General features: G+C 39.1%; 1 protein-coding gene across 9 annotated transcripts in view; it reads right to left on the reverse strand.

Annotated features, from left to right (window-relative positions):
• Plcb4 (phospholipase C beta 4) overlaps positions 1-20,339 on the reverse strand; it is a 381,354-nt gene that overhangs the window by 287,261 nt on the left and 73,754 nt on the right. The window lies entirely within an intron of this gene.

A 20,339-nucleotide genomic window follows, 5' to 3' on the forward strand; every position in this document is an offset into this window, starting at 1 on the left:
GGGAGCAAAACAGAATCACTGTTTACTATGAAGATGCAGCTGTGTCTCATTAGAACAAGCAGATACAGCCTGGGATGTCTTAAAAATTCACTGTGAAAGTGACACAAGTTTATTGAAAAAGTTCAGACCACCGAAGAATAAAATTTAAAGTGAAAACTTCCTCTATCTTTCATATTAATTACAACCTCTGCAGAGTTTTGGTTTACATTTGCCCATAATTGCTTTGTTTTAGGTGGCTTATTCAAGATAGAGTTCCTTTCTAATAAATGAGTTTACCTCACTTACAGTATGATTTTTAATAACCAGGTGGTTCTTCTTGATTTCTTTCATTTTGTGATGCTTCCTGGTTTGATATGTTTTTTTGTTCTGGTTTTGGCAACCTAATTTATTTAAAAATGAACTGGAATCCTAATGTTTACGTTATTACAGAATATAAGGAAAATGTTATAAATCTTGCTAATATGAAAAACAAGTAGCATAACCAAGAGATTAAAGAAAACGAAAATACAAATATCTGACTTTTAATTTCTTTATATCTTGAAGTCAATAGATACTCTCTAAAGTTAACTAGTATATAGATAAAGGTTAGTATTCACATTTGTAATAATTCGTAAAGATACAATATAAACCAAAATTGTAGAAAGACAAAAGAAAACAGGGAGGTTATTGCATAATCTAGGAAACAAAACATCAAATTAGGAAAAAAACTCTGCTTCACTAGGAACCCACTTGGGCCATGGACCTCTCTGTTCCAAATAAGGTCTCTCTACCTGTTCTTAGCCCACAAAACTTCCACCTGCTGGGACTTGAAAATAGACATATTCTGATTTTCCCCAGATCTGCTCCAAATATCACCACATTGGGCAGATATTCTTCAGAGGCTAATCATCTCTTATATTAGTGATTTTGGCCCATTTTTAGTTTTTATTTATTTATTTGTTTTCATCTCAGCTGTTTCAGGCTAGAGAGTAGGTACCTTTTCTCAAAGTCCTTTAACAGAAATTCCCCCCTCCCTGTTTGTTCTGCTGCTCAGCACTTCTACATTCTTTAGTGTTTTCTTTCTCTCCACCCTCTCTTTCCAACCCCACTCTCCTTTTAATCTCTTGGTACTAAAATCAGCAGGGTGCTCAGTCAGCTTGCAGGGCCAAGAAAAGACAATTCTGTGCACCCCTCCCATCTCCAGGCTCATTCAGGTCAAACTGGTAGCTTAAAACTGGCTGTAGTGGGAACATTTATACCACAGAAATTGGCAAACCATACAAACTGGGCTTCTCCTCCTCTTCTATCCCCAACCCCACCCCCAGCTATCAAACATTTATCATCAAATCACTAGATGGAAAGGTCTGTGAATTTGAAGGAAAAAAAAATTCCAGAGCCATGTGTAAAGTTAGGATATAATTTTTGTTTCATTCAAAACAATAAAAACCTTATTAAAAAAATTAGTTGTTACAGATGGCTTCATACACTGCATCTCCACAATATATACTGGTATTACTGTAGTTAAATCCTACAGGACCAGTGAATGTAAATGAAGCTGTGTTTCCAGAATAAACACCACCCTTCCCAATTTCCTTTAATATATTCTACAGCATCTTCTTAAAGTGTATCTATTATATTTTTTTATTCATTTCCAGGGAACTTAAGAGACTATCAGAATATTCATTTACTATGAAATGGCAAACAAGAAAACTTTTTTCAGATCTCTGCCTCCTGCTCTTCTCTTTTCTCTTCTCCAAATTCTAAAAACACATAAAAATCAGCAAAGTTTTTGCTTCCCAAGCTCCCAAATGTCTATGGGTTAAAGACCAAAACAATAATTTAATAGCGTCCCCGGTCTGTGCAAAAGGTCAATTTTAAAGCTGACAATCTATTATACTCAGTATAAAGTCAGCTCATTGTTCCAGGGAACAAAGGACAAATTAGTAGAGAACACTATTTTAAAGCATGGTAACGACAGTCTAATAAACACTGCCAACTTGGTCTGCCTAGACCATCCACCTCATGAATAGTGTGTGTGTGTGTGTGTGTGTGTGTGTATTTGACAAAACAAAGAACATACCAAAGAAATAAAAATAAAATTAAATGTCATAATGTTTCCATTGTTCCTCTAACTCTTCAGGTAGGCTACCCTGACCATTTTTTATTGCATTATTGATTATCAGCATTAATGTATCCTATCCATATTTTTATCACTGAATTGTGTTTTATTAATAACTATCAGTAAAAAGGGGAAAGGGCAGTTATACAGTTATAAAGATAGAACAGAAGTCACAGAACAATAAAATCCGAAGTTCTTTTATCTAAATGTTTCATTGTATTCTGAGAAAACAAATTACATAAAGTTCAATATAAGCAATGTCAGGTATTACTCACAAGATACAGCTTCATTTTTGTCTCTTCATTTGGAGTCAATAAACTTTACAACTTAATTTTTGTCTTTTAGTCAATAAACTTTATATCACAGAACACAATTCGAAAACTGGCAATGCTTTGTGCCACAATTCAAATCTTCCCATCAGTACACCTTGGTTACCAACAGCTCCCTGCTTCAAACATAGCCAACCACACAAGGTGATAGTTAAGAGCTTCAGACTGGAATTAGACACACCTGGGTTGGCATCAGACCCATTTGCTTTGGGACAAATTACTTAACCATTTTAGTTCAGTTTTCTTGTCTCTAAAATAAAAACAAAAATACCCATTTCTCAGGGTTACTGAAAATATTTTAAAAATATGTTAAAGAACTACTGCATGATTTGGTGCCTATAAGTACTCAATAAAGTTGAATAATACTTATCGTCAGTATCTAGTATTACTGCTTTTGCACTGTACATCAATCACTCAACAAGTTCGATGGTGGTATCTTGCAATCAAAGCAGTTTAGACCAAAGCTTCTCAATCTTTAACTTTCCCCCAAATAACCTGGGGACATAGTTACAAATACAGACCATGATTCAGGCTTGCTGTAGGGCCTGAGATTCTGCATTTCTAACAAGCTCCCAAGTGACATGGATGCTTCTGGCCCAAGAACCCCCTGAATCTTTCCACACTCATGCACACCCAAACATACTAGCCAAACTTTGAAACAACAAGTCCGCATTCCGCTATTACCTTCCCTGGAAAGTATGAAGGCTTTCTTTAAAAATGGTAAAACTATGCACTGTTCAAGATAACTGCTCACTATAGAATACAACCGTAAGAAGGGCAAGGAACTGCTTAATCTATGAAAAGATTCTGGGTTTTCAAAATCAAATGTGCCTGGATCCAAACCCAAGCCCCATGATATGCTAGTTGTTTACATGGCTTTGGGTTAATTACAAACCTTATAAATTTCAGTTTCCTTATTTGTAAATTGGGTATAATGTATGTATCTAAAGATTTAAGATAACTCAAAAACAATATTTATGTCTGCCACAGTCTGACACATAGTGGGTTGGTTCTCAGAGGATGTCAGCTGATTTTCTGACTTGGATGTCACTATTGAAACTACTTGTTAATGTAACCTTGGCTTGCTTTGTGCTGTCACTCAATTCTAAGGCCCTTCTCCTCTCTAACAAACTGTCTAAAGACCTAAGAGTCCTTTTCACGGTATTTCAAGCTTCTAGCATTAGTGATTTCCCACGAGAAAGAACCTTATTTCCCAGTATGTTCTAATCCTCCAGGCCTAAAATATGGAAGAAAACTATTCTTCACATGGCTTCTCTTTTCTAAATCTTTGCAGCCTCTCTCTTCTTACCCAGATACAAAAGGGGAAGGTGCAGATGTCAACGCCATCTTCGTCTCTTTCCAAAGGAGCCTGTCATTATCTTGTTCAACCAGGGAAATTGTTATAGGAAACCCAGCATTGATACCAAGATAACACTCTGGGTTCTTTCTTAGTTTCAAGAACTAAAATGGATTCAATGTTTAAAGGAAGCTTTAAAATATACACAAGCATCACATGCACATGAGCACACGGGCACACACACACACACACACACAAGTTTGTTGTGGTTGCTAAAAAATATATGTGTATGTGTGTTTTATATTTACATGCATACACATATATACAATGTGTGTGTGTGTGTGTGTGTGAAATGCCAAAAATATCAGTTGCCCAATATTTTCCAATATGTAATTACCATCAACATGAGTGCCTACCACCAGGCACCAGTGCTGTGCTAGGTACCAGGTGTACACTAACAAGGTAAACAGATGTGGTCCACGCTCTTGATGATATAACCATCCTTACCATCTCTAATCTTATTTCCAAAGCCAGGACATACTTCCAGCTAGATCTGTTTTCTAAAATCTAGCCCATGGCAGAGTACAATAACTACAGGGTGTATCTAAATAAGCCACCCCAATTCTGTGAGAGAGATCTACCCTGGGCCACAATTCCCTATTCACCCAGTGAAATGCACCATGGCACTGCCAGACAATATCTGCAAACAGTGGTCTCTATTATGCCACTGAGAACGTGGTGGATCCAGCTACCATGCATCCAGGCTAAAAATGAAGCAGTAGCTCCTTGAAGACAGAGCCTGCGGAAGCTATAGTATGTAAAAACACTTTTCTTCCCACAACATGCCCACCTTTTCTTCGTAACTGTGAGCAGTTCAGCAGGCATAACGTCTGCCAGAAACTTTCTGAAGTTCTCCAGGACACTGAACAGAAAACAGCTGTGATGATTCTCCAGCCATGGAAAGCCACACTTAATATCTTCTACCCATTTCCAGCTATCATGTATAATACTAATGCTTAATATTTAACCACAATCCTGTGAGCAAGATGAAGGCACTTTTGTTCACCATTTTGAGACTGAGAAAACTTTTTAGTCAAGCTGAGCTCTCCAGGTACAGAGGAGCCATTGCTAATAGAATCATCTGCATATGAATTCATATGAATCATATGAATTGAAGTCATATGGTGTTAAAGGCATCAGAAAAACATAATCAAAGTACCAGAAAATTATGTGATCAGATAATCAGCAGAACCTCCTGATGCAGATTAATTTATTGTTCACATTGATGAGTCTTAATTATATCCACCAATTGCTCCTACAGAGGCCTGGGAATTAAGAAGATCCCTTATCACATGAAAACATGATAAATCTCATCATTTGTTTTAAGCTGGGAGATAAAAAGGCACATTCTACTTTTTGTACCATAACCAAATATAAAATTATCCTATGTTAATCACAAATATCATGTCTTCTTGGTAACAAAGAGAGGGACACTATTCCCAGTGATCTCTGACTTGTGCTTGAAAGCATTAAGGTGTTTGAACCTTTCATCCAGCAGGCATGTGTCAACGATCAAGTGAGTATGGAGGTATGGCCACATTCTAAGTAGTCCAGTTTAAAATTCAGGGGTAACCACATCTTCTTAGATAAAAGCTTTAATAAAAGTTACCCATAGTTCCCCCCACAAATCAAACTAAAAGGGACTTCAAGGGAGCAGATAATGAGTGACTTTAAGGTTCATAATTCAGACAATACCTTTACTTGAATGGCTGAAGAATACAGATTTGAATTCATTTCAATATCCCTCTGCTTCACTTTCCCCTATTTTCTGAGTAGAGCACAACATCTTCATATTTTAGACAAGTGATTCCCAAAGTACAGGAGCCACTAATACTGACAAACTGCAAGGTCATATTAGGTGGGTTATGGACTCAGCACAGAAAAACAAAAGAATCTTCCAATAGCAAAGTTGACTCTGACCTGATTCCATCAAACCATCTTAACTGGGTAAAAGTACATCTTTAATCCCACTCTAGTTGTTCATGTAGTCTAATTTGACCATCTTGAAGGAATCGAAATGCACGGGGAAGTCACTCCATATTAATGTATGCCTTCATCATTTCATTCCATTTAATGGGAATTTTTTGACTAAAATAGGAAAGAACATAAGAGCAACATGGTGAGGTGACCCGTACCAAGGACCCATGAGGTTCAGCCAAGTTCCATGTCCACCCTCCGTGGGCTAATATGAGTTCTGAACAATCAACTTGACCCAGCTAGTTCCATTAATTAGCATCTCCACTAAAGCCCACAATGACCAAGAAGAAGAGGAGGAGGAGGAGGAGGAGGAGGAGGAGGAGGAGGAGGAGAAAGAAGAGGAGGAGGAAGAGGAGGAGGAGGAGGAAGAGAAGGAGGAGGAGGGGGAGGAGGAGAAGGAAGAGGAGGGGGAGAAGGAAGAGGAGGGGGAGGAGGGGGAGGAGGGGGAGGAGGGGGAGGAGGAGGAGGAAGAAGAGGAGAAAAGTAAAAAAAGAAAGAAAAGAAACAGAAAAAATCCTGAAACCTAACATGAAGGAAAATGGTTAACAATGAAATTAATGCTGATTGCAAATGTAACCTTCAAGATGCCCAGAGCCCAGTAATCCCTCAAAGAACAGATAATACGATCTGATTGCTTTTGAATGTCAAACGTACCTGCAAGAAACAGTTCTGTAAATTGCCACAGCAGGCTATATGCAAAGAGTCTAAAGTTAATTTCTAAAATCTAAGCCATTTTCCCCACCCCTCTCAATTCTGTCAAAGCTAAATCTTTACTTTTCTCATGGTTTAAAGGACACAGACTTACCCCTACAGAGATGGTTCTTCAGTATGGGTGTGAGACAGAACTGCAGTACAAGATGGTCTGAGTGCAAACCTTAGATTTGTGTGACATCTGTGCATCACTTAAGCTCTCTGTGTCTCAGTTCCATCATCTAAGAATGGAACTGTTGTAACAACTAGCTCATAGAGCTGTACAGAACAGTAGCCAGCACATGGATAATGCCATACCAATGTTCAGTATTCTGAGTAAAGGCCATACATGTCCTCTATGTGACTCTTGAATACACTGAGCTAAGTATGGCTATGTGCCCATTTTCTGGATGGGTACACTGTATCTTTTGACATGTGCCTAACATTAAGGAGCTTATCAACTAACATGTGCCTAACATTAAGGAGCTTATCAACCAAGATATAGCACTATTTCTGCACTACCTGAAACAAACTGGAGATTAAGAACAGAAGTATGTATGGTAGCTGACCGAAGAAGCAGTGCAAATGGACAGAAAGAGGTCTTTCCTACTCACTACTTTAAGTGTTAAACATGTTGATAAACTTATACCAATATTGCACTATATATAGATATATAATATATATATATATATACTGATTGCAAATGTAACCTTCAAGATGCCCAGAGCCCAGTAATCCCTCAAAAAACAGATAATAATATATATTATATATTATTTGGGATATATATATATATATATATATATATATATCCCAAATAATTTAACACATAAAAGATAAGGGAGATGGAATAATGAACAGAGGGTCTTCATTTATGATATTTGACATTGGTTGATAAAATACTCTCTTCTTATTCATAACTTATTGTCAATATTGTATTTCTTAGACTTACAAGTCTGTATCCCCAACTAGACTCCCCAACAGAAGTTAGGCTATATTAATTCTGAGCTTTGGCATCAAAAGGCCTCAAGCATTTCTTCTCTTTCCCTCACAACATACAATCATGCTCCTAGACTCAAGACGGGGCTAGCCTGCACATGGATGAAAAATCACATGGAGAAAAACTCTAGGTCCCCAAATGATATCATTCTAAACCATCTAGCACCCAGCTACACCCAAGCAAATGAGCATACCCAACCAAAATCAGGAGAGCCACCTCCCAACCCACAGTTGACCACATATGTGGTCAGAGTGCCCCAGCCAAGGCCAATAGAACCACCCAGTCAACCCATGAAATTGTGATCAATAAAGAAAGTCTGTGGTCTTTGTACAACAATAGATAACCATTATAAACAGTTATACTCCCAGTCCCTATGGATAAGCAGCCCAAACTAGTCTCCTAAGATGCTACTTCTTTGAAATGCTAACAGCCTTAACATGAGGAGGGGGAGTAAAAGGGGAAACTTAAATGTGGGAAATGCTGCTCTGGCTCCTAGACTCTGCCTAAGATCTGGCACAGTGCAAAGCATATCACTATCAGTTGAATGATGTAAACTGAGTTTGCTTCTCAGAATACTATTTCCTCCCTTGAAGGAGGCCAGATTGAATCTCTGCATGCTCATCCTGCACATCAGTGTACTGAATACACACCAACAAAATTTGCCTTTTAATGGTAACAGCATAAGTATTACAATCCCAAATGCAGCAGACATGTCAATTATCACTCAATATCCACTCCCTTCTTCATCAACAGTAAAATGATTTTATCCAAGTAGTTTGCTTAACTAATACTCCTAGGTATGAGCATGTGATCACATACTAGTTAATACATTAAAACTGGAAGTATTAACTGGAACTTCCAGGAAAAAAAATGCAGAAATGGAAAGAGCTGACTGACTCACTTTCTTCCACTTCACATCTGGACTGTGGACATGATGGCCTAAACTCAACTGGCCCAGATGACTAATGGAAAATGGAAGCCACATGATTGGGGTCCTGGAACAGAGAGATAAACTCTGCTCACACTGTGAAATCATGGAGAGCCTCACGCTGAATTTCTTTACTGTGAACTTCCATCTTGTTGAAATCACTTATTGTTTTACATTTTTTTCTGTTACGAACAGCCAAAAGTAGCTCTAATATCAAAGAAATAGGAATTCTCAGAAGACACTCTGAGGAATCAATTTCTAACCTTGTAGCTCCCTGGGCTTCCAGTGACTATCAATTTGGAAAACAAAAATCCTTTTCCTGTAGAAAATGAGATATTATTTTATTTAGACATAAAGAAATAGCTAAACACTGACTTACTCAAACATCAATCTTACCTGTGAAGCTTCAGACGATTATAATATTCCTGTTGAAGAGCAGAGAGCTAAACTTAAGGAAAAGAAAAATACCCAGTGAATTCCACCCCTGCACCTCTCCCCATTCCCTGTGTCACCCACTGAATGAAAACATACCTGGGCTTCCCATTTTGACTTTTCCTCGCAGTTCCTCTTTAAATATAAAATTGCAAAAAGAAATGTGTGTGTTTAGATTTCCTTCTTCAAGGAAATCGAGAAATTAAATCACTTTGCCAACAAGGCCAGGGAAACAAATCATTTGTGTTGTGGCTGAGCCATAAGGCTCCCACCATAAACACAAGCGGAGCCTGCACAGCTTTGCTCTCACAAAGCCATTTGGGGGAAGATTTTTATGGCAACAGCTGAACTGTTTCTACCAAAACAACACCTACATTTTGCTAGAGTTATTTTCAGAGGAGAAGGTTTCCCCTACTGCCGTTTACATCGTTCAAATGTGTAGCTAAATGCACAGGCTCACAGTGAAACTGGCAGCCCCAGTGGGTGGGAGAACTTCTCTGTCACTTCTTCACTGGATGACCTGGGGCAGGTCCTTTTACCTGACTGACCTCAGATCTCATTAAAAGGGAATCTGAGGACCTTCAGCGTACATCCTGATGAGACCCTGCATGTTGAGCACCACGGTTACATAATAAAAGTTCAAAAAAAAAAAAATGAGAGCTGTACTAATTTGTGTCAAATTTGATGCTAAGTACCTGGACTACCTTAGAGAATAAAAATCTAAGAACCTATGAGTAAGACACTCCTTTAACAGCAAGATAAAAGTACAAATGTGCCTCATAGTCTATGTGGAGAAATCATAGAATCCCATTTATCCACTTGTCATTTATTCTGCTTTTTCTCAACTCTCTGGGACAGGGTTATGGAGAGGAAGTCAGTAAAACTCTCAAAATAACTAAACTAGACATCATCAAGTCCATTTACTGGAATTTGTATATTTAATGCATTCATGAATAATAACTAAAGCTGTTGAGCATTTACCAAGGCACTTGGTAGTGACACAGTTCTCACAGATGGGCTATTAATCTTTCACGCTACGCACCTGGAGATGTATTGTGGCCAACATGATGTGATCCTCAGAACCCACTTCAGGACTGAAGGAAGGATTCCCCGGCTCTTGTGAGCGATGCAGGCTGGATGCCTGCAGCTGTCAGCCCTCCCCAGGAAACTGCCCTCAGCCTGAGCAAGCTGTTCCCCAACAAAGTCAAGCACCTCCCAAGGTCAGCATGAGGGAATAAAGGCCCAACCTGCCTCAGAGCTCCTGGCAGTTATGGCTTCTGTGAAGACTGCCTCTCTGCATCTCAACTCAGCTTCTTCCTCTGCCCAGTCCCAATTATGACCTTCCCCTTCCACAGGTGTTGATCTCAAGGTTACTCCAGAATAAACCTCTGTATACTAATCTCCAATTTGGAGTTGGCTTCCCAGGAAACCCAAATTGAGACAGCCTAGTTACTGTAATTACTTTCACTATTTAGGCAATAAAAGCACATCTTAAATCAGGCATGGTGGGGCATGCCTATAATCCCAGTTACTTGGGAGGTTGATGCAAGTTCAAAGCCAGCCTGGGCAACTTAGCAAGACCATGTCTCAAAATTATAAAATAAAGTCTCAGAGAGGTTAAAAAACTTGTGGTGTGGGGGAAATCACATGAAAATGGAAAGGGTGTCAGAAGAATAAAGGAAAGGGACCAGGGAAGGGGGGGTAAGGAAAATAGTAGGGAATTACTTGGGCCAAACTATATAGCCATATTGTATGCATGAACAAATCCCATCATTAGGTACAAGCATAATGCACCAATAAAAAAATAGCAAAGAAAAGAATATTTCTCCAAGTCAGAGTCATACAACCATTGAGTATTGTGGCTAGGACCCAAACCCAATATTCTGACATAGAGACTGCGCTCTAAATCACTCTGCTCTGCAGCTTCATGGCATTTCCATCTTTATGACCAAAATAAAGCTAGGTAGCCTGGATGGTGTCCTCACAATAGACTGCAAGAAGCAAATCAGAAGTAAGAGAAAGAATCACAAGAAAAGGCAACCTCAATAAACTGTCATCAAAGTCTACTACTCTCGTCTTCCAAACAAAAGCACTGGTTACAGGTGTGACAGAATGGTTCAGACACCACAGAGGGAACAGCGAGGCAGACAAGAGGGCTGGCAGCTGTAGAGAGCTGCTAGCCTGCCTAACAGGAAGACTGATGGAAGAATGTGGTATTAATGGAACCCAGAGGCTGGGGACAACTGAGGAACTAGGACGACAGCACCGGCTACTGCATAGATGAGGGCAGAAGCCTTGGAAGAGACACAGCTATTTCTGGAGTCAACAAAGAAGGCAGAAAGCTGGAAAAAGACACCTTGACCTTTAGTAGTTTACCTCCAGTGGTCCATTGGCCAAACCTACCTGGGATCCCAAGCACCAGGGAGCGTGGGAAATGTAGTTCCTTGTGATACGTAGAACTTTTTTTTTTTAATTGATATGCTTCATCTCTGAGCTACATCCCCAGCCCTTTTTCATTTTGAGATAGGGTCTCACTAAGTTATTGAGGCTGCCCTCCAACTTGTCATCCTCCTGCCTTGGAGGAGGAATTACAACTGTGTGCCATTGGACCCAGCCAAAGAATATATCTGAGAACAAATCTATATTATAGCAGCCACCAAATAGAGCTGATAACTGATAATGAAGAAGCATAGAGAAACAGTCTGAGAATAAAATAGAATTTTTCAAAAGCAGGTATGTCTAAAACAATTCAATGGCATGTAGCCAGGAAACCTAAGCAAACCTAACAGGAAGGATGCCTCTTTATAAGGCATGGTACTATATTACTGCCCAGTTCAAAACCTGATATCTAAGAAGGTGTGGTTGAGATGTTTCAGTTACTCTGTTTAGTCAATCAAGAAAATAATTGTGGTGCTTTAAAAGTATTTCCATCATAAAAATAGCTAGTTTATTTGATAGTGCTTAAATGAGTAGCATTTCATTATCAACATTTTACTTATTTAGCACAAATTGTTCCCTGTCATTGACAGCTAAATTAATGTACCTGCTATTTTAGAAGACTAGATTTGCCTTCACAATTTTATCTGCTATTTGACAAGACAGAAGATACAATACAAATTCTTTCCTCTCTGCTCAGAAGTCCTCTGTTGATTCAGCAGAAATTCTTTGGAGGAAGGGGTGGAGGAGAGAAAAATCTCTGAAAACAAACAACATATTACCATAGAGCTCCAGCTACTTGCTCAGCAACCACTCAGTGCTGAACTATCCTTGCCCTTTGTCCTCCCAAAGACATCTTGCAAGACATGACTACTCTCCAGTATTCCTCTATTTTAAAAGTCACTTATACCACAGTCCCTGCCGGAGGAATAGGATTTGGTCATACATAAAGATTACAAATTTATTTCAGTCTTTTCCACCCTCTGACAAAGCTTCTTTGAGGCCCAAATGGCTTGAGAGAGGACCTGGCTGTGAGACCCTGCTTTGTTTCTAGCTAGCTGTTTGGAGCAGGTCAATTATCTTCTCTGGGCCCCTGTTTTCTCATTTCTGACATGACGCAACTAGAACTCGATGAAGTCCACAATCCTTTCATGCCAGAATGGAATGATTCCACAGAAAGATAACACAATCCCTTTGCAGAACCAGATGAACGCCCCCTTCCTTAACATGGCCCCGACACCTAACTGTGAGGCTGCTTACCAGAATTAAAATTCAGTTTCTGGTCATGGCATAGAGAAAAGTCTGACCTCTTTCTTTTTCCAGTTGACTGTCATCTTACCCAGCAATTCCTGCATCGGGTTGTAGGAAGTCTGACTGTAGAAAGAGCCCAATTTTTCTCCTTCCCCATATCCATACTTTCTGCCCTCCTACTTTGTCATTAGTCACAGCTGCCTTTGGTCCACAGGATATTAGCATATGTGATGGAAGCAAGGGCTTTAAACATGCTTACATAACTGAGTTTGCATCCATTCTTGCCCCTCTGCCACACCCAAGAGAACATGCTAGGTCCAGCTTGCTTGAGGATGAGGGACACATATAGCAGAGATGAATCATCTCAGTTTTCCTAGCTACAGCCATCCTAGATCAACCAAGAGCCAACTGAGCTCCTAGACATGTAGACAAACCCACCCAAGATCAGCAGAGCTGCCTGCCCAAACCACAGACAAACAGACATAGAGATCAGGTGAAATCAGCCGAGCCCAGATTAAAATCAGCTGAATCACTCTAACTTCTAAGGTAAATATATTTTTATTATTGTATTCCACTGAAATTTGTGGTTACTTGTTTTGCAGCATTATTGTGGCAATAGGTAACAGACACACACTCCCTGGACTGCCAGTCCTCAACCAGAGTGACTATTTCCAGAACAAAGATTCCTTAGTGCCAAAAAGGTTTAGGACATCCTGCAATCTTAACACACATTGCTACTTTTAAGGTTCTAGATAATCCCACAATAAAGCAATCACTTTGTCTAAGCCATGTTTCCCATCTCTTATTTTACCACAGACCCCCAAACTTGACTCCCTAACCAAATTCTCCCCCAGTCTCATACCCCAAGTCTGGGTTGAAGCTCTATCCAACCTTCTTGCTAGTTAGCCATGTATTTTATTTTGTCTTCCAAGATAAAGTTAGTGGACTATTTTATAAACAAACAAAACACCTTAAAACATTCTGACATCACAAAAACTTATATAGTTTGTTTATAGCCAGAGTCTAATTAGAAACAAAGGATGAGTGTCCCAAAATAATATATAAAAACGACACGTAGCCTAATTTCTGTCTTTTTTTTTTTGCTCAAATCAACTGTTTACAATTTTATTTTTCCTGACTTTGTCTTTTAACATGATTAATGAGCCTCTGATGATCTGGCCACTCTCCTTATCCATTTCATCTTCTGTCTACCCAACTCCTACTCCTATGTGTACATATTATGCATCTTGAACTACTTTTAATTCTATCTAATGGGCTGTGAAACTCTCCACTTTGGTCATATTCTGTGGGAACCTCAATTATGAAGCTTTTAAATAATATCATATAAAATCATTAGTATGTTCTCACACTGAATCAATAAAATGCCCCCAACATACTAAAATTCTTCAAGAACTCTACTTTTGATGCTGGCTGAGCAGGGAACTCTAAACTGTTTGCAAAGTGGCCACAAGGTGGCACCCTTTTAGCTGGTAAATGGAAATAAATACCCACCATCTTTTGACAGGATAGTTCTTGAATTGCAGGTGTTCTAAATTTGCAAGAACTTCAGAAATACCACAATCACATAATATGCAACCTGCTGAGCATGAAGTTTCTTCTGAAAACTCCTCACTCTTAGCCACACTGAAGTCCAAACACACAGGTTTGGTCCAGCTAACTTCATTCATTCTTCATGTATTGGTTGAGACTGTACATCTTTCTGGAAGCTTTCCCCGAAACCCCCAGGAACAGGATATAAGACCATCCCATGATAAAATTTATGTGATATGAACATTTTCCCACTATAAATTCCTAGCATTTGGTCCAGATTCTAATAGGAGAGATCCTTACTTATCCCACTTTAGGTGGCTCACAGAAGATGATTGGTGAGTACTGGATGAGTGGTACACAGCCAGAAGAATAAATGGATAGGTGGTAGTAGAAATGAGCAAATAAGATGAGCCACTGAATACAAAATGACTTATTTTTGCTGTACAATCTCTCCTTACCTTCTCCCCGCCCAACTTAAAATAGGGGGGGAAAAGATAATTCTAAGCATGAGGCAGCAGGGAAAAGAAGAAAAAAAGAACCTTCACAGTTTTATCAGCTGGATAAAATTGAGTATATAAACTAAGAATAGATGGAGACACACATTTTTTAAAGTATGGGCACTTGTCAAAAATATAAAAGACAACCAGAAAAAAGAAAGAAAGAAAGAAAGAAAAAGTAGGACATATTAGTGTCTTTCTTTTCCAGATAAGAATAAAACAAAATATAGTTGCTGAAGATGGCTGTTTTAGTTCGGGGAGATAAACATTGTAAGTCATTTCTGAAGGTGGAGGATTTGCTCCAAGAATTGTGCTAAATGTAATGGAAGTGGCTTCTCTGGAGCAGGGGAGATGCCGAGAAGGACTTTCCCTAGCACCCAGTGGTCCAGATTTCTTGTTCTGATTACACAACTCACGGAAGAAATACTTTTGTTCTCATCAACTTTCACCTTGGACATAAAGTTATTTTCTTTAAAGAGGACAGAAATGAGTGCAAACAGAGCAGAGACGTTTTTAAAACTGACAAAGCCTTCATCTCTGATGTTTCTTCTTGTGCCTTTTGACCCCAGACTCAATACCCAATATACCTCAGGAGCTTTTAGGCTGAGCTGGGAAAACAGTTGTCATTGATTAAAACATCCTTTCAGTGACACCATGCAGTAGCCTTAGGAAATGTCACATGGATGAACTTTTGGCTGTGTATGTGTGGAGCCTTGTTCTCTCGGATTTAATTTAATGTGAACTTTCTTTTGACCCCTGTATCCGAAAACAAGGGCTGTACAGTATTTTCATAAGCCAGAAAACTCCAAAACAATTCTCTATGGATTGTTTTAACCCTGAAATTTAGGAAAAATAGAATATCTAGAGCTAGGTAATTCAAAAGGTAATTTTTTTCAGATGCCTTTGTGTCTTCTTTCCCTCCTGTCTAAAATCCTTTTAAAAGCTCCACATAAAAATAGAAGACCCTGGTCATTAGTTGTGCCCCCAACACACACATCAATGGTAACTGCAGGAGACACAGTAGTTCTCCTAGGTAGCAGCCTTCAAGTTGTGGCAAAGCCCAGCTTCTCTGGGCGGTTCTGTCCTTTGAGAACTTTTTAAACTTTGAAAAATTCATTTCTGCCTCCTCCAGCCTGTTTTTCTGCATGCATTCTTTCAAAAGACAGCTGCATCCCCTGGGAAGAAATGAAAGTGATACCAAATAAAACCAAAAGCAAACTTCAGAGGGACCTCTCAAGTCAATGCTCCCAAATAAAGACTAATTTCTTAACTTGGTTCTTCCCTTTCTCTCTTTAACTCCCTTACAAAGTTAAATCCCCCAGGGTTGTTTATTCTCTTCATTTATAAAAAGCTCCCACCAGGTAACCAAATCAAGATTCTTTTTTGCAGAAGGAAATCCAGCCGGCTAATCCCTGAAATGTGAACCGCAGCCACAGGATTCACACAAAGCACAACCACATCCACCCTGCACTTCTTGCCAATGCTGTTCCTTAATTGGCCATGAATAGTTGCAGGCCGCCCAGCAATTTCTGTACCCTGTACTGTATAATCTCCTAAAACATCAGCTGCAAGTTTAAAGGCCAAATTTTCAAATAGCATCCAATTTATAATCTTAGTAATAATGAAAGAACTGCCAAACTGCTACAAGGATTCTGAAGCCCAAAGAGGAGAACTCAACTAAATGAATCAAAACTCTTCTTCTTCCAAACCTCCTCTCCATCATTTTTAAAATGTTCTATGTTAAAGTAATGAAATTCTCTGGAATTAGATAATTCAAAAGGTTATGATTTTATACTTGAGTTTCTATTCACTTATGACTATGCCTGAATACAAAGAGAGCTGATCTCAAGGAAGTCATGATTCCACTGAAGAAGAAGCTTCTAACAGAATTTGTTCCACCCATTCAACAAATGTTTACTGAGTACCTGCCAGAGTGCACGGTATAAACACAAATCTCTGTTTTCACAGAACTTCATTCCTGTAGGGAGAGACTGAAGACACATATATTTTTTCTAAATATGAATATTAGAAGATAGGAAAGGCTATGAAGGAAAAAAAAGGGGGGGGGGACAGCAATACCAGCCTAAGAGATGAAAATGTTAAAACAGAAAGGTAAAAGAAAAACCATTCTGGCAAAGATTTTAAGGAAGTGAGGAGACAGGTCTTACAGATTTGGGGAAGAAAGCTTTCCAGTCAAAGAAAGAACACGCAAAGGCTCTGGGAGGAGGTATGTCTGGCATGCGAGAAACAGCAGTTGGCAAGGGTGGCCAACATGGAGTGAACAAGAGAGACGGTAGTAACAGATGAAGTCAGTAAGATAGCAAGGAAGGGATCGTGCCAGACCCTGAAGGCCCTGGGAAGGGCTTTGGCTCCTGTTCTGAAAGAGGTGGAAAACCACTGTAAACTTGGAGGAAAGTGACATTATCTGACTTATTTTAGGAGAATCGCTTGGGCTGCTGTGTTGAGAGCAGACTGCCAGAGGGTGAGGATGTAGCAAGGGAGACCAGTTAGAAGGCTATAGCAGAATCCAGGCAAAGGGAAATGGTGGTAACAACAGAGGTCAAGACAAGGGTAATCCAAATGCTAACTTGGGGATATGTTTATGTTTGAATGCAGAATAAATAGCAGTTACTGATGAACTGGATGTCAATATTTGAAGATAGGGAAGTAAAAAAAATCAGAATGCCTATTTAAAATGCTGTTATACACAAATTAAAAAAAATACATAAATAGATGAGAAAAAGGAAGACCAGGAGAGGAAAGAGAATCACTATGTACATTACAAACAAAGAAAAAGAATATTAAAAAAAAAAAAGATTTCTGCAATCGTTTGGAACTTGAACAACCTCCAAAGTACCATGTATTGAAGATTTGGTCCTCAGTTTGGCCCTACTGAGAAGTGGTAGAACCTTTAAGAGGTGGAACACAGTGAGGGCAATGTTGGGTTATTGGGAGTGTGCCTTTAGAAGGAATATTGGAACGCTGTCCCCTTCCTGTTTCTTTCTTTGCTTTCCAGCTACCATGAGATTAGCAGCTTCTTCAGCCACACACTCCCCATCGTGATGTCCTGCCTTTCAATAGAACCAAGCAACCATGAACTGAACACTAGGCTCTGAAACTGTGAGCTGAAACAAACCATTTCCTGTTTTATGTTGATTATCTTGGTTATTTTGTCACAGTGACAGAAATTAGCTGAGTAATACAAATGTTCCATAAAACTCCAAATATCTGTTTGCTATTAGCTCAATACTGATGGATGATCCACCAATTTATATGTCTAGTCTTTCAACCAAATCAGTGACCTGCCATTGTTTCTAAGATATTTTGGCCCTTTGGTCCGCTCATCCTTAGTGTGACCATCTATTTCTAACCTTGGTATTGGTGATCATGGAAATTAGTTCTCCAATTTTTTGAGGTTTAAGTTCTCTTTCTCCACTTTCTCACTTTCCTTCTGTGAATCCAGACATGTAAATTCATCTGTTCTTTCTATGAACTCTATTCTATGCACTTTCTTCTTAGCTCCTATTACTACAATCTCACTGACTCTAGCCTGTCTCGTCAACAACTACTTAGCTAACTGCAGAGGAAATAATTCCCCAAATCACAGGCTTTAGGAAGTGTTGTTCCCTGCTTGTAAGCATTCAACCCCTGTGCCCTGGCCTCCCAGGGTCTCCCCCAGCAGCTTACCATAGCTCTCCACCCTGTAACCTCCCATCCCCAACCATGTGTCTTCACTGCCTCTGGAATGTGAAAGGGTGCTCTTGCTCACTCTTATACCTTAACTTTCACACAAGGTTCCCAGAGCCTGGAATGCTTTCTCCTCTCTCTTTTGGGCTCAACTTTTTCTAAGTCTACTCATCCATGGAGACTCAGCTCAAATTATGACCCCAGTATACAAACACCACAACTACTCCATCCCTCTTCAAATCCTCTTGATTAGAATCTTTCCGTAGAAACTCATATCAGAGGTGCACACTAGATTTGCTGAGTACATATAAACTTCAAGATCATATACCAACTGCTATTCGTTTTTATATCCTCCATGGAGACACACACACACACACACACACACACACATATAATTCAATACATATTTAAATTATTTCAGTAAAATAAATTAACTAAATAAATGAATTGAAATATTAAATTAGTAGCAAATTTACAATTATTCATTACTTTCCTACTTAAAAATCTGCAATAGTTTGGATCTTGAACATCCCCTCAAAGGTCCATGAATTAAAGGCTTGGTCCTCAACAAAGACCAAGGCTTTCAGTAAAGTTATGAAATTATTTTACTGTATTAAATGAACCGATATGTTTGCCTTTATCTTTTATCCCAATCATTAAAAATGGGGATTGAAAAATCCTAGAATTCAAACTACAAAATATTTGAACAAAACAAAAATCTTATTTCCTACTCCAACTTTCTGTGTCCCTTCTGCCATTTTGATTTTTCCACTAACTTTTCTTTTAGATAAATAACATGCCACAGAAGAACAAAGATGATCTCACGGAGATTATGCTCAGCAGGCACATCATATCCCAAAATATAATCTAGCCAATCTTTGGCTTTCAGTCAAACATGTTACTGGTTTCATGGGAGAGTAAATGGGAATGGAATGAGCAGTTCTAGCCCAACAATCACAAAGTTGGGCTATCACTGAGATCTCTATGTATAGATCAGGGGCCACAGGATGATGGAAGCAAAAATCCTGGCTTTTAACCAGGAATTTATGGTTCATCTCGGAGCAGGAATTCCTGCTACATTTCAAAAAACACCACGCAGGCTCCATCCTTATGTTCTTCATGATAGGACTTCACTAACTCGCAAGAAATCACCATCAAATGGAAGGAGTCCCTATGAAACTATGTCCTGATATCCCTCAAAACAAGGCTACTCTTAACTTCTTCCCCTTAATCCTTTCTTTTTCAAGGCAACTGCCTCCAATTTTTCATTGGTATAAATAATAAATATGTGTCAAACACAAACTAAGCACAGCCACTACCGCTCAGGGGATGACAGCAGCATTCCTGGGCCTTCTAGAGCCTACAGTGGAAGGTAAACAGCAACCAAGTAGTCACACAGAGGTAAAGTTACAAAGTGAGATTAGTGTGATGAAGGAAATGGAGATGGAACAGGAGATGAGATTTAATCCAGAAGGTTTCATGATCCCCCTCAAGAAGTGATATTTAAGTTGATATTTGGAAAGTAAGTTAGAAGTTATGTGACAGACAGAGGTGAGGAGAGAGAAGAGAATCTTCTCATCTCAGTGACATGGACGGACACAGAGTACAGAGGGGAGAGACACATTGGAGGAACGGTAAAGAAAAAATGAAGAAGCTGGAGAATATAGGAGAAAATGGCTCAAGAAAAAGTTGTAAGGCAGAAGATAAGTCAGACAGAGCTTTCTTGACCAATGAAAGAAAGTTACCTCAAACTTAGTGGAATGGGCAGGCACTAAGAGTTCCTGTTCAGGGTACTAACGTTCTCTACTCATCCCCCATTGCCAATACTAATCTTGCTTCTATGAGACAGAATGTTCCATTTTAATCCCTTAAAGGAAACCCTTAGCAGCATAAGACTTGGCCCTCTCTAGTCCAGATGACTGCACAGCCAGCACCAACATAAGTATGTCTTGAAAGAATTTGAATTAGAAGACACAGAAGATATAGGCAATTGATGATTGACACTTAACTAAAAGTTTCCATGAATAGTAGGGGCTGAAGGATATGTTAGGCCATGTGCAAATAATAATAATGATAATAATAATAAAATAGTGGTTGTAAATTGTGTGT

The sequence above is a fragment of the Marmota monax genome, unplaced genomic scaffold (assembly GCF_021218885.2).
Source record: "Marmota monax isolate L192 unplaced genomic scaffold, Marmota_monax_Labrador192_F-V1.1 WCK01_AAM20220418_F8-fsc00014, whole genome shotgun sequence".
NCBI lineage: Eukaryota > Metazoa > Chordata > Mammalia > Rodentia > Sciuridae > Marmota > Marmota monax.